At 31.7% G+C, this 11,892-nt stretch overlaps 1 long non-coding RNA gene across 2 annotated transcripts in view; it reads left to right on the forward strand.

Annotated features, from left to right (window-relative positions):
- LOC105828424 overlaps positions 1-11,892 on the forward strand; it is a 282,603-nt gene that overhangs the window by 140,800 nt on the left and 129,911 nt on the right. The window contains exon 5 of one of the 2 annotated variants that reach the window (XR_004965011.1): positions 2,331-2,408. The exons of the other annotated variant lie outside the window; for it this stretch is intronic. This is a non-coding gene — a long non-coding RNA (uncharacterized LOC105828424). The remainder of the gene's footprint in view (positions 1-2,330; positions 2,409-11,892) is intronic. 2 annotated transcript variants of the gene reach the window in all.

Raw genomic sequence — 11,892 nt, forward strand, 5'->3', positions numbered from 1 at the left:
TCTTAAATTATACGAGTATCTTACAGTCCTTATACACGTCATGGAGTATCTTTTTCGTCCTTTTGTGTGCATGTATGTCACTAACGCGAGCAGAGTCTCTAGAAAGAAATACTGTCGCAATATACTTGTTGGCATGAAAATGACTGAAATACCTTTCAGGTTTATACTCTTTTTTTATCATTTTGCAGCTACGTAAAATAAATAAAGAAATAATTATTATAAAATTAATTTATCGGAAGATATATTAAGAACAAGAGAATAATAAAATTATAGGGACCACGTTATACAAACGTTTGTCTCGTCTTTATATATTCGCGAATGAGGGAACGAGTATTTTATAAATTTTCAGCGAAAACGAATGGTTTTTAGCAATCCGATACCGCATGGCGAATTGAGTTGCTTTTAGCAGATTGGAGTTGATATTGCGTAGATCAACGTCGCTCGATTCAAAATTAATGGAGCCTAGTTCCCGCTTTTGCACGTAGAAAAGAATTCTATTACAAACGTACAGGTTAGCGTATGAATTTCATTAAGCTATTTCCATCGGACCTGATTTCATCTTTCATTTCACTACATTGGCTGAAACTTTGCGAAAAGCAGCCATTGACGATGTTATAACTTTGTTTCGTATTCACGTGCGTACAATCGAGCAGCTATATACACGATACATTCGGCTTCATTGTCGTGTACGCCGGGTCCGTAGGAACTTCGTGAAGATCTCCCCGCGAACCGGCGAATCGACGGCGAGTCTTTGTTCGCTTTTGTTAGATATCGTATCAACATCCGCATCTCTAGAAGCAGAGATTCCCTTACGGCAGCTCGTGTTACACATATACGCGCGATAAACGGAATTCGCAGTTTTCATTTTCTACAAACGACACTCGCAGTAGGAGCAGTCTTGCTTATTCGCGGATGTACTACTTATCGCTTGGTCATTGAGCAACTAACTCCGCCGAAGTAGACAATAATGAATACGTTTTACATACATACCTATGCGTTGAAACGGTCGATAGGTGCAAACTGCCTGCTGTTTTCTTTCGAATCATAAATTTCGAACAAGAAAGTGACTTCCATAAGACTTTGATTCCAAGTAATTAATGTACAATTGATATATTCGAATTTACTTATAGTAAATTATTTTAAAGTTCCGAAATTCTTCTATTAGTAAGTTCAGCTGTTGTGTCGTGACGATCCTTACATATTCCGAGTTGTATAAACTTGCAAACGTGACGTACGTACGTTTATTGTAACGTCTGTAGTACACAATCAATAACGTATGATGTTTCGTCGGGCGGTGAAGGAACAAGTTTTTCCAAGAGATAAAAGGGAGGTCGGCGTGTAGCGTACGGATTGGGTTAATTTAATTGAGTAATCGTGAATAGAGGATAAGGGGAGGGGGATGTGGAAAACATTTCGTTGTGCGGAAAACACACGCCGCATACCCGCCTCGTTGTTTTGAGAGAATAAAACGGTCGTATGATATTTATTCGCGATATATCGTTTTAATTGAAATTTACATGAAGCAAAAAACTACGTTGTGCCCACGCAATTTTCGAATTGACGAGATTTTATGTTACTGCTAAAATTCACGTGTCTATCATAAAATTGTTTGTCTCATGTTTTAATCTTTATTTCATCTTTCGCGTTATTTTGTATATGTTACATATTATTTTACGATAAAAGCGCATTTTATTAAGCGTTGTATAATATTATATTTTGTATAATGCGTTTTTTGGCGTTGCGACATCAGTGTAGCGAGTCAACATTGTATAAAACACTCAGGAAACAATCCAGAAGATTGATAAATAAAAAAGGTTTGTGTGCTGAGAGAATATGTGTCATAAATGAGAGAATACATCATAAAATATAAAGCAGTAACTTGCCGCTGTAATTATATCAGTTACTACTTAGGATATCTTTAAAAAATATCGCTTGTTTAGTTCTTTATGTTTTCACAATAGCACCACACAATACCCGTGTTATATATAATTCAATTTTTCAAAGTTCTCTTACATATTTGACATGTTCTATATAATGTTTCAATTTCTGATGGAAAAGGGATTCTTTTATATCGTAAAAGTCGATTGGCTGCGCGAATAAGATTTATCAGCACGTGGAAACGCGATATTCGATCCGTTGATCATTCTCGTGACAATTCCGCAGCTTTTTAAAGTTCGGGAAATATAGCCGAGCGGATAGCGCGCGGAATGAGAACTTCCGTGTCTTCCGTTTATTTCTGCGGCATCGAAAGTCTGCTCACGTTCTCATCCGTTAAGCTACTTCTCCGACGAGCAAACATCCAATAATTCCGTTCGTGCTTTTTTTCACAGGACGCAGCGTCACGGTTAAGATAGATTCGATTGCTCTCTAACAATGTCGGGAACTTTAACAGATATTCCTGGGGATAGGTATGTACAAAAAACAAAAAAAAAAAAAACGCAATGACTAACAGCAACGCAATAATGCAGTTAACGTAATTTTCAATTATACTGTATTTCTTTCTTTTTTGTACGGTATAGTAGCTTACGCGTATTCACAAGCCAAATAAAATATAACACGTAATATATATACCTCGTACGCACCTCTTTTTCTCTATATTACACAGAAGCAGCAGGTGCAAACGGCACTAGCCGCCGTTGTTACTTTCAAATTAAGAAAATTAATGTGAATGCGCGTCTGGTACTTCACGAAATTCTCTCCCACCCCTCCCCTTCCTTTTATTCTATATTCTCTGATATATAACAAAACCTGCGAGTGCAGTTGGCTTGCACCGAGCTAGCTAGGGTTATTATGGATTATTATATGTGCAATATATTTAATATAATTTTTTATTAAAGATGTAAGGATTAGAGGGTAAATATATTATTGTAATCTTTTCTCTTGTTTTTCCCTTTCACGAATTTTTCATTTCCGTTAAACATTGAGAAGGAATATGGTGCAGTCCGTCCCTTCGATTTTTTGCCATACATTTGGACACATAGGAAATCGTAAAAATTGAATATTTGCGGTGAAATATTTAAGCGGATACGTTATGTTTCTCTTTCAGTAGCACGTCAAATATTTTGTCGTTCGTAGAGATTGAGCAAATAGCATTTTAGAATCTCTCTCCAAATAGCGAATATTCGATATGTAACAGCGTAGTAGTGTATGCGAAAGCGCGTTTGCCTGGAAATTTCGGCATGCCGTTATTTGACCGCGTCAAGATAAATTATAAACAACGCGCTCCGCATGACGCGCCAGGCGACTTCGCCTGTCACTTACTTGGCGGAGATTAGCTGAATCTAGCGCCCATTTTACCGGTGACTTTCGCGCGCATTTCTAACGGCCGATTGTATATTATAGCAATATATTTAACGGCGCGATCTTCCGTGCTCCTGCTTCTGGCGACGGGTGGAAATGAAATTTTCCAGCGTTACAACGAATTGGTTATTGCCACGAGCGATGTTTCCTACGGTACGCGCGCGGGAATTTACAGCCGCTATAAACGATCGATTATCTTTCGGTACAATGTAGCAGCAGCATCCGTCCCTGCAATTGTATAAGTATCTGATAGTAAATATAGTTTACATACAGATAAGCTTTTAGAAAAAGCATTTTAAAATTATTCTTCTACTCCTCGATCGTTATTTTTAATATTTTTTTCTAAAAAACGTTATGTGTAACGTTTAAAGTAAGTATCCATTGCTCGCCATTTATTTATTGTTTATTAATTTTCGTTCGATTATTCGCAACAAATATTATTTATTTGTGCATTTGGAAACGACCAAAAATTTCACAGTTATTTTATATGCATATTAGAGCAGCAAGAATATTGGTACTTTATCTAATAAGAATTCATGGTCTAATAATAAACCATGGGCGTATATATATATATATATATATATATATATATATATACATTTTGTTTTTAAAATAGTAACAAAATGTCGCTTAGCACAATCGTTGTGGTTGTGTAACCGCCACAAATATAAATTTAACAGTGTATTAGATTTTAATTGATCGATATTTTTTATGCATGTAAGCGGATAATTTAGTTAAAAGGAATAATATACTAGTTAGGCTTTTTATTGTAGTTAATAGCGATACTATTAGAATATTAGATTGATAGAAAATAATTGCAGTTTCTTGTATTTCAAAATTTAATTTTCTTTTTTCAAATAAAGTTTTATTTTTTCGTTTATATTTTATATCATTTTAAAATACAGATATTTGCTTTACATTTTGGTAACAATAATTTTGTTTTTAATGTTATTTAAAGTACTAAGTTTTATAAATAAAAAAGCAAAGTAAAATAATTTTGTTATGCAAGTTCAAATAAGGTAATAAAGCAACAAAAACCATTTGCAAACTCAACGCTTTTCAGCCAGGGTACTGTAAAGGAACATAAGGTGGTTTCAAAAATTTCGCGCTGGAGACAAGACCCTTGGAGATGAGAAGCTCGCGGGCTTACGTTGGCAGTTGATAACGACTAATAATTAAAAGCAAGAGTTAAAGCAGATCAATTCGAGAATTTGTATAAAAGCTATATGAGAGTTATCTGACAGTTCTGGATCATTTAAAGTAGCTAGGAAAAAAAGAAAATTAAACTTTAAAACACAAAAGAACCGCAATTATTTTCCTATCAACCTAATTATTATTAGGTTGATAGGAATGAAAGCTTGAAAAAGAAAAAAGGAAAATGTTAAACAATTATATTTATCAGACTGTATATATTCAGAAATAATAGAAATTTAATAAATCGACAATATCATTGTTACGCATTTTAAACGTTCGTATGATACTCAAAAACACGCAGCATTCGAATACCGCGACGAGAATCGACAAATTTGACGCAGTTTTTCCCATTTGTATGAATGCCGTTTTCAGCATGAATAACAATTCCCATTTATAACGAGAGATATTCGTTCGTTGGCAACGATAACGAGACACGGATAATAGGAGAACAACTAGTATCACGGAAACGCAACAATTTAGATAGCCAATCCATCTTTGCGCATGAATACATTTTATTGCGTTTACCAATAATTATTAACCATTTAATATAAATGCTTTAGAATTGGTCATTTTAGTTTATATATGTTATCTTTGAAAAAAATTTGAAAAAGTTACTTGCGACTAGAAGTAACTTCTTCATATCTTTATTATAACATATTAATATTATGAAGAAATATTTTATAAAAAAAAAGAATTAATCGTATCGCCGATAATTACTATTCATAAAAATTACAAAATGAAAGGGCAATTAATAATATACATTATCTATTGGTTTGAATTCTGATCAAAAATTAATAAATCGCGTGGAATATCTGTTTCAATAAATAGTCGCCTCGACACACGTACGGATTATTAATCATGAGAGTTAACAAATCGTATGAATTGACAATTGCGAATTATAATAACTGTAGAGAATGATTACATTTGGAAAAGTGGAAAAGGGATAATATATTTATTTCGAGTAATATAAATAAATATGGATAAGCTTAATGGTTTTGCTTAATTTAAAAAAAAGTTAAAATAAAATTAATATTTTGTAAGAATTGTATTAAAATATAATCATTAATAATCTTTTATAAAGGAAAATTATTTTTTAAATTTATTTTTAAGTATACATTGTTAATTAAAATATTTTATCTATATAAATAAAAATGTAAATGTTTGTTCCTCATTTAAAATCTCCGTAAGTTTTTCACCGATTGCTTTGAAATTTTGACACAACGTTGCATTCATAACCGGGAGTATTCTTATGGGGTCTGATTTTGGAAATACCCGTGTGTTTCAAAAATGATGGCCATAATTTAAGTGTAAAAAATAGTTTTTCATTAATATTATTTAAATTTTGACACATTGAGACGGGTAGAGACCGTGAGAGACGGGGAGAGACCGTGAGAGACGGGGAGAGACCGGGAGAGACTTCTTCTTCTTCTTCTTGTTGTTCCCCAAATGGATATCCGACAAACCGGGAGAGACGAGAAGAGACCGGGAGAGACCGGGAGAGATGGGAGAGACCGGTAGAGGCGAGGAGAGACGGGAGAGACCGGTAGAGGCGGGGAGAGACCGGAAGAGACCGGGAGAGACGGGGAGAGACCGGGAGAGACGGGGAGAGACCAGGAGAGACGAGGAGAGACGGGAGAGACCGGTAGAGGCGGGGAGAGACCGGTAGAGGCGGGGAAAGACCGGAAGAGACCGGGAGAGACGGGGAGAGACGGGGAGAGAGCGGGAGAGACGGGGAAAGACGGGAGAGACCGGTAAAGGCGAAGAATGTTTCTATTGTGTTTAAATTAAGGTAATAAGAAAAATAAAAATGGCTTTTATTTTATTGAAAAAAAAGGAAATTATTTAAAACAGTCTTTTGAATGGATTTCTAAATCCACGGCATCTTTTAGAAAAAAAGTTAGAAGTACGTGAATGAATGAATATTAGATTTATTAAAGATAGATAAATGCTTATTCAAAAATAAAATAAAAAGAGCAACAGTAAAGCAAGGCTCTTGAAAGTTAAACAACGAAAGCAAAGAAAATTTGAAAAAAACGTAGCATAAGAATAGAAAGCCACAGCAACGCGTGGCAGGGCATAGCTAGTATGATAATAAAGCAATTCTTTCTTTTTATGTTTAATGAATGACATATGCATGATTAAAAAATTTTTGTGTCGCTTTCTTGTGCAGCTTGTACGACATTTGAACCTCTAAAAATCTGTATAGATCTTAGCTTCTACTTATAAATGAGAGCAAAAATATAATATCGTGTATAAATCTTTTAGTAACTCTATATATTTTCTTATTTTACAAATAATTTTTTTAAATAGAAGAATTGCACATGTAATATATATTTTGTTACGCCGTTTGTGAAATAATTAAAAAAGATAGATGGTTAATTTTGCAAATAACAAGTATCATATAAATAAACAAATTACTCACTTAAGATTGTTTCAGTGTTGCTTGATGTTTTCCAGGCTCCTTTTTCCTTTTGTCAGTTTTCTTCGTTGCACGCAACAATACAATATTTGTAAAAACGTTGCAATTACCATTTCATAGCTTGTAGGGTGTTTTCAATGTTAATTGCATTCTCGATCATAATAAAGGTATATTAATGCAATATTATATACAAACAAACACACACACAGGGGCAATAATTATTAGTATATAATAATAACTATTAATTACTATTTTAAATATCTTTGAATCTATAAAGTCTAGAGGAAAATTTATGTAATCAAAATTACATGATATAAAAGGGGTTATCGTACGATAATAATTTTTACTGTCCGTTACTTTGAATATCTTTTATAAAGATGATCGAATAATAATAAAATAAAATTTTAATATTAATTGATATATTAAATACCATTTATAATGTTTATAAAAGGTAATATATTTTCAAATGATAAAATAGATATTATAATAAAATAAAACGTAAGTTAACGTAAAAAAACTTTTTATCGTTTTTTAAATCTTGTTCAATAATCATGTATTCTGAACTTGTTTTGAATTCCTCTCTTATACTATAAAAAAAAACATGTTGAACCCATTTAAAATTATTGCTCTACTTTCTATATGTCAATAGATGATTGTCAGAAACTACGGTTTTTTAATTGTTCGTTTTGACAAATCGTTACTTCTGACTGTTATTCTCTCTCTTTCTTAAAATAATAATATAAAATAAATTATATCTAAATGTAAGTTAGAGTAAAATGTAATACAAAATGAATGAACGCACAAGATAGTAGCCTACTTTCCATAAGTAGCCACTGTCCTGGCACTTTTAGAAATTGTTAGTCGTAAAGTTAAGTAAATACGCGAAATGAGAGCTATTTGCAAGGTGTGATGGTATTTCCAGAGATATTAGCGCGACAAAGACAGAACGGCTTGCAAAGCTACCGATCTACTCGAGTGTCAGTGCGCAAATGATAGTGCGACAGTCTTGTATATACAATGGCTCGAGATATATGAAACAAAATTGCATGAGCCAATGTGCAATTGTTATTTAACATTTTAAACAATTTATTCATGTTAAATTTATATCGATGTAAAAGTAATGTAAGAGAACTAAAAAATCTCGCGGTATTTTATCTCATAGTATGATACTATTGTCGAGTTAATTGAGATAAATACGATAATCCGTCCGAAAATGTACAATAGAAACTCGATATTGCACATTTCAAACAAGCGTAGAAATACAGATATTATTAATAAATATCTGGCGTCACGCTTTTTCGAGAATACTTGAATTTCGCGATTCGTGCATTATCTCCATGCTTGCAATTAGAAAGTTAAGTTAGTTAAGTTTGAGCAAAACATTTAAAACGCAATGAAATGAGATATCGTAATTAGATTCAAATTTATTCCGTAGTCTAATTAAATAAATTATAAGATATTTGACAGTTATCGTCGCGATTACGAAGTTAATTACTATTAGTAATCGTGAATATTAATTAATTGCACAAATTAGTAATCGTTAAATATTCATAAATAATAATTATGTTTGGTGTTTTATGTTATTTTCAGTGATCACAAAAAATACAACGACATGCAGAGCTATATATTTACTTAAATTTTGACGTACTAATGTGCGACAATTTCTTGTGTACACTGACAAAAAAGGATGCATGATTCAAATACATATTTATTTGAATAGTACTAACATGTTTTATAAAAAATTAATAATATTTATTTAACAAGTAATATTTTCTAAATTATAGAAAGCATTACTTGTTTTAATAATAAATAAATATTATTAATTTTCTATAATATATGTTATTAGTACTATTTAAAAAAATATTTATTTGAATCAAGTATCTTTTTCTGTCAGTGTACTTAATATGGCGAATACTGTTAAAAAATATTAAGACTACACGCCAGCTCATTGTTATTGTCTCGAAAAATATTTAATGTTATTTAAAATAAATTTACACTAAGTTTTTGTCAATTTAAATGTAATTGAAAGATTCTCTACTCAAAGTTAAATTTTTTAGAAACAGAAAGCTTTTCTTTAAACTGTTTATTATAGGCTTTAATTATAATATTTTAAAGATCCAAATAAACAGATAAAAAACAAAGTTTGTTTGACCTACCTAATTTTTACGGAAATTTTATATTTATTTACCCTATTATATATTTTTTACATTACCTTCCTTATAACATTTTTTATAATATCAATAATGATAAGAAGTGAAAAAGAAAATATTATTTAAAATTTAAAGCAACAATTTATTCTTTATATTTTGCAAAATTTTGTAAGGCAAATCTTAACAAAAATATCTCTTTATATTTCTCCTTATATAAATTTGGTAATTTTTCTCCAGACATATAAGTATACGGGTAAAAATGTAGGATTTACGATTAATATTTGAGGAATTCAAAAAAAGTCTTTTGATTTGTTTAGTTCTTGCAAAAGATTATGTATCTATTACTTATTTATATTTTTGTCTTTTTTCATTTTTTGTGTCAGAATAAAATTATTTATTGTGTGACGCTACTGATGGAGCGTAATTTGGTGTGAACTCAGATTTTTTTTAAATAGAAAAATTGTATGGTTTTGTAAGAAACTCTTCAATTTACTGCTGTCGGAATGAGAAGAATAGATACACAAATATATTGCTGAAGACAGTAATTTAATAACAGACTATATATATATATATATATATATATATATATATATATATATATATATATATATGTATTTCAAATATAGACATTTTTATAGAAATATTTTAAGATACCTGTATATATGTATAGATACATGTATATTTATTATATATTTTGTGTACATACATATGTTTTAAATTAATTATTAATAAATAATATATTATGGTTTTATCATTAGAATCAATCATTCCATCAATTCTTACTATCCTACGTTTTTAATCCAAAAAATACCAATTGTGATATAAAAAATTAATTGTGACAAGAAAACTCGAACTGTTGAACAATTACAGATTTATATTTCGAAGATTAATAACGTGACGACATGTATAGAGCGGATTCTTTCGTAGTAAATAGTGTCAAGATAGCATTTTCGAAAAAAAAAGGCTAAATTTAAATAGACTTGAATATTCTAGGATGTGCGATAATCTGCATCTAATTTCGCTGATTATGTTTAATTGGATTCAAGGATATACAATTACGTACAGGCATATTCTCCGTTATGGAAGGAGGAAATCTATAGCTGTGTATTGATTATGCTGGACTCGGCTGGAACAGAGCAATCCTTCATTCCCTCGTCGCTACCTTGGGGCCGAGTTTCCGGGTTGTTATCGTACATTGTCGGGAGAATGTAGTATCCCACTGTTCATAATCCCGCAGGACAACGAGAGATTCGTGAAGCTTCGGGAAATGCTTCACGACAGATTAATGTCGATTGTGTCTTTCTGTATGTTTTTTTTTTAGTAATCATAAAACACGATTCGCAGAAATATCACTAATAGACTAGTTGAATCTGACAGGAGAAAAAAAATGGAAACGGGATATGCTCTTTTTAAAAATAGAAACTAAACCAATTTATTGTCGATCTGACTGCAACCAATCGATCAATATATATATATATATATATATCTCTTGATACCTGCCGCTTATACAAATTGATTTAGTATTGGCATGCTGCATCCTGCTTTTTTACAAACGTTTGTAGTTTTTAAATGTACATAATTTTTATTAAGAAAGCCAAGAAAAGTACAGGTAGTTTTGACAATCTAGCAATTAGCTTGAGCATCTCGTATAGTTATTTTAATGATTTAACAAATATTATTTTTAGAATTGTATTTACACACACAACTTTTGAATATTTCAAAATTGTTGTTTTTCACGAAACAATAAAAAAGTGTAATTATTTCTGTAATTGTGAAAAAAATATTTTAAAGAAAATATTTTCGTTTCATTATGTCTAATAAACTTTCCAATATAAAATATATTATTGGTAGAATATATCTTAAAAATATCTTACACATTTGTTATTACATTTTTCAACTCTACTAGTAAAATCACCTTAGGAAAAAATCAATTTATTTTTTATTAATATTCACAAATATTTATTGCAACATATATATGTTAGAGTTAAGAAAAAATAGATATTACGATAATATCGGAAGTATCTTATTGAAGCGAAACGATAAAAAGAAATTGAGTTTCAAACAAGGGAATCCGAATTCCCATAAGAATATTCTCCCTTTGAGGCACCTTTTAGGTTGTGTTTGGCATAATTATCATACTCTGTTAACCGTACCACGTCATTCGAGATCCCCTAGAGTCCCTAGACGTCTGGGTTATGAAAGTTTTGACATTTTAAAATAATTTCCTTCTTGCTTCAATACGTTAGGACTTTTTAAAATTCTAAAACCAAACGATCAAACAAATGGATAAAGAAACTTGCTTCAATGCGTGTGAAGAATAACGATATAAGTACAAACGAGCCCAAATTCAAATCGACAAACATATCCATCTTTTTTTAAATCGAATTTTAGGTCAAAGAAACTACTCGCATTTTACATGCTGGTCTCTAAACGCTCGTTCGCAATCGCAATAAAGATGACGATAATTTTAGAGATTTTGAAATTCAGACAGCCTTTTATGCCACATACATCTGAAATATTAAGTCCTTTGCCTTGCGGGTATCAAAATGATCGAATTGCTTGCCCGGGGGAAAGCGAGCGTTCTGTCGTACACAATCTGATTGGACACAGGAAAATTTCGAAGGCACGGGCGAAACGTTTCGCATCGGGTTAACGCCAGCGTTGATCTCAACGTGAGCTTTCTCACATCTCGCCCCTTAACTTTCAATGGCCGTAAGAGTCGCAGGGCACACGCGATACAGGTATTGAAGTGCCCGCCTCGCTTGCTGCGCGAGTTCTTATCAGATACCCAGCCACATCGTGCAAATCCATCGTGATGCTATCCCGATA

The sequence above is a fragment of the Monomorium pharaonis genome, chromosome 11 (assembly GCF_013373865.1).
Source record: "Monomorium pharaonis isolate MP-MQ-018 chromosome 11, ASM1337386v2, whole genome shotgun sequence".
NCBI lineage: Eukaryota > Metazoa > Arthropoda > Insecta > Hymenoptera > Formicidae > Monomorium > Monomorium pharaonis.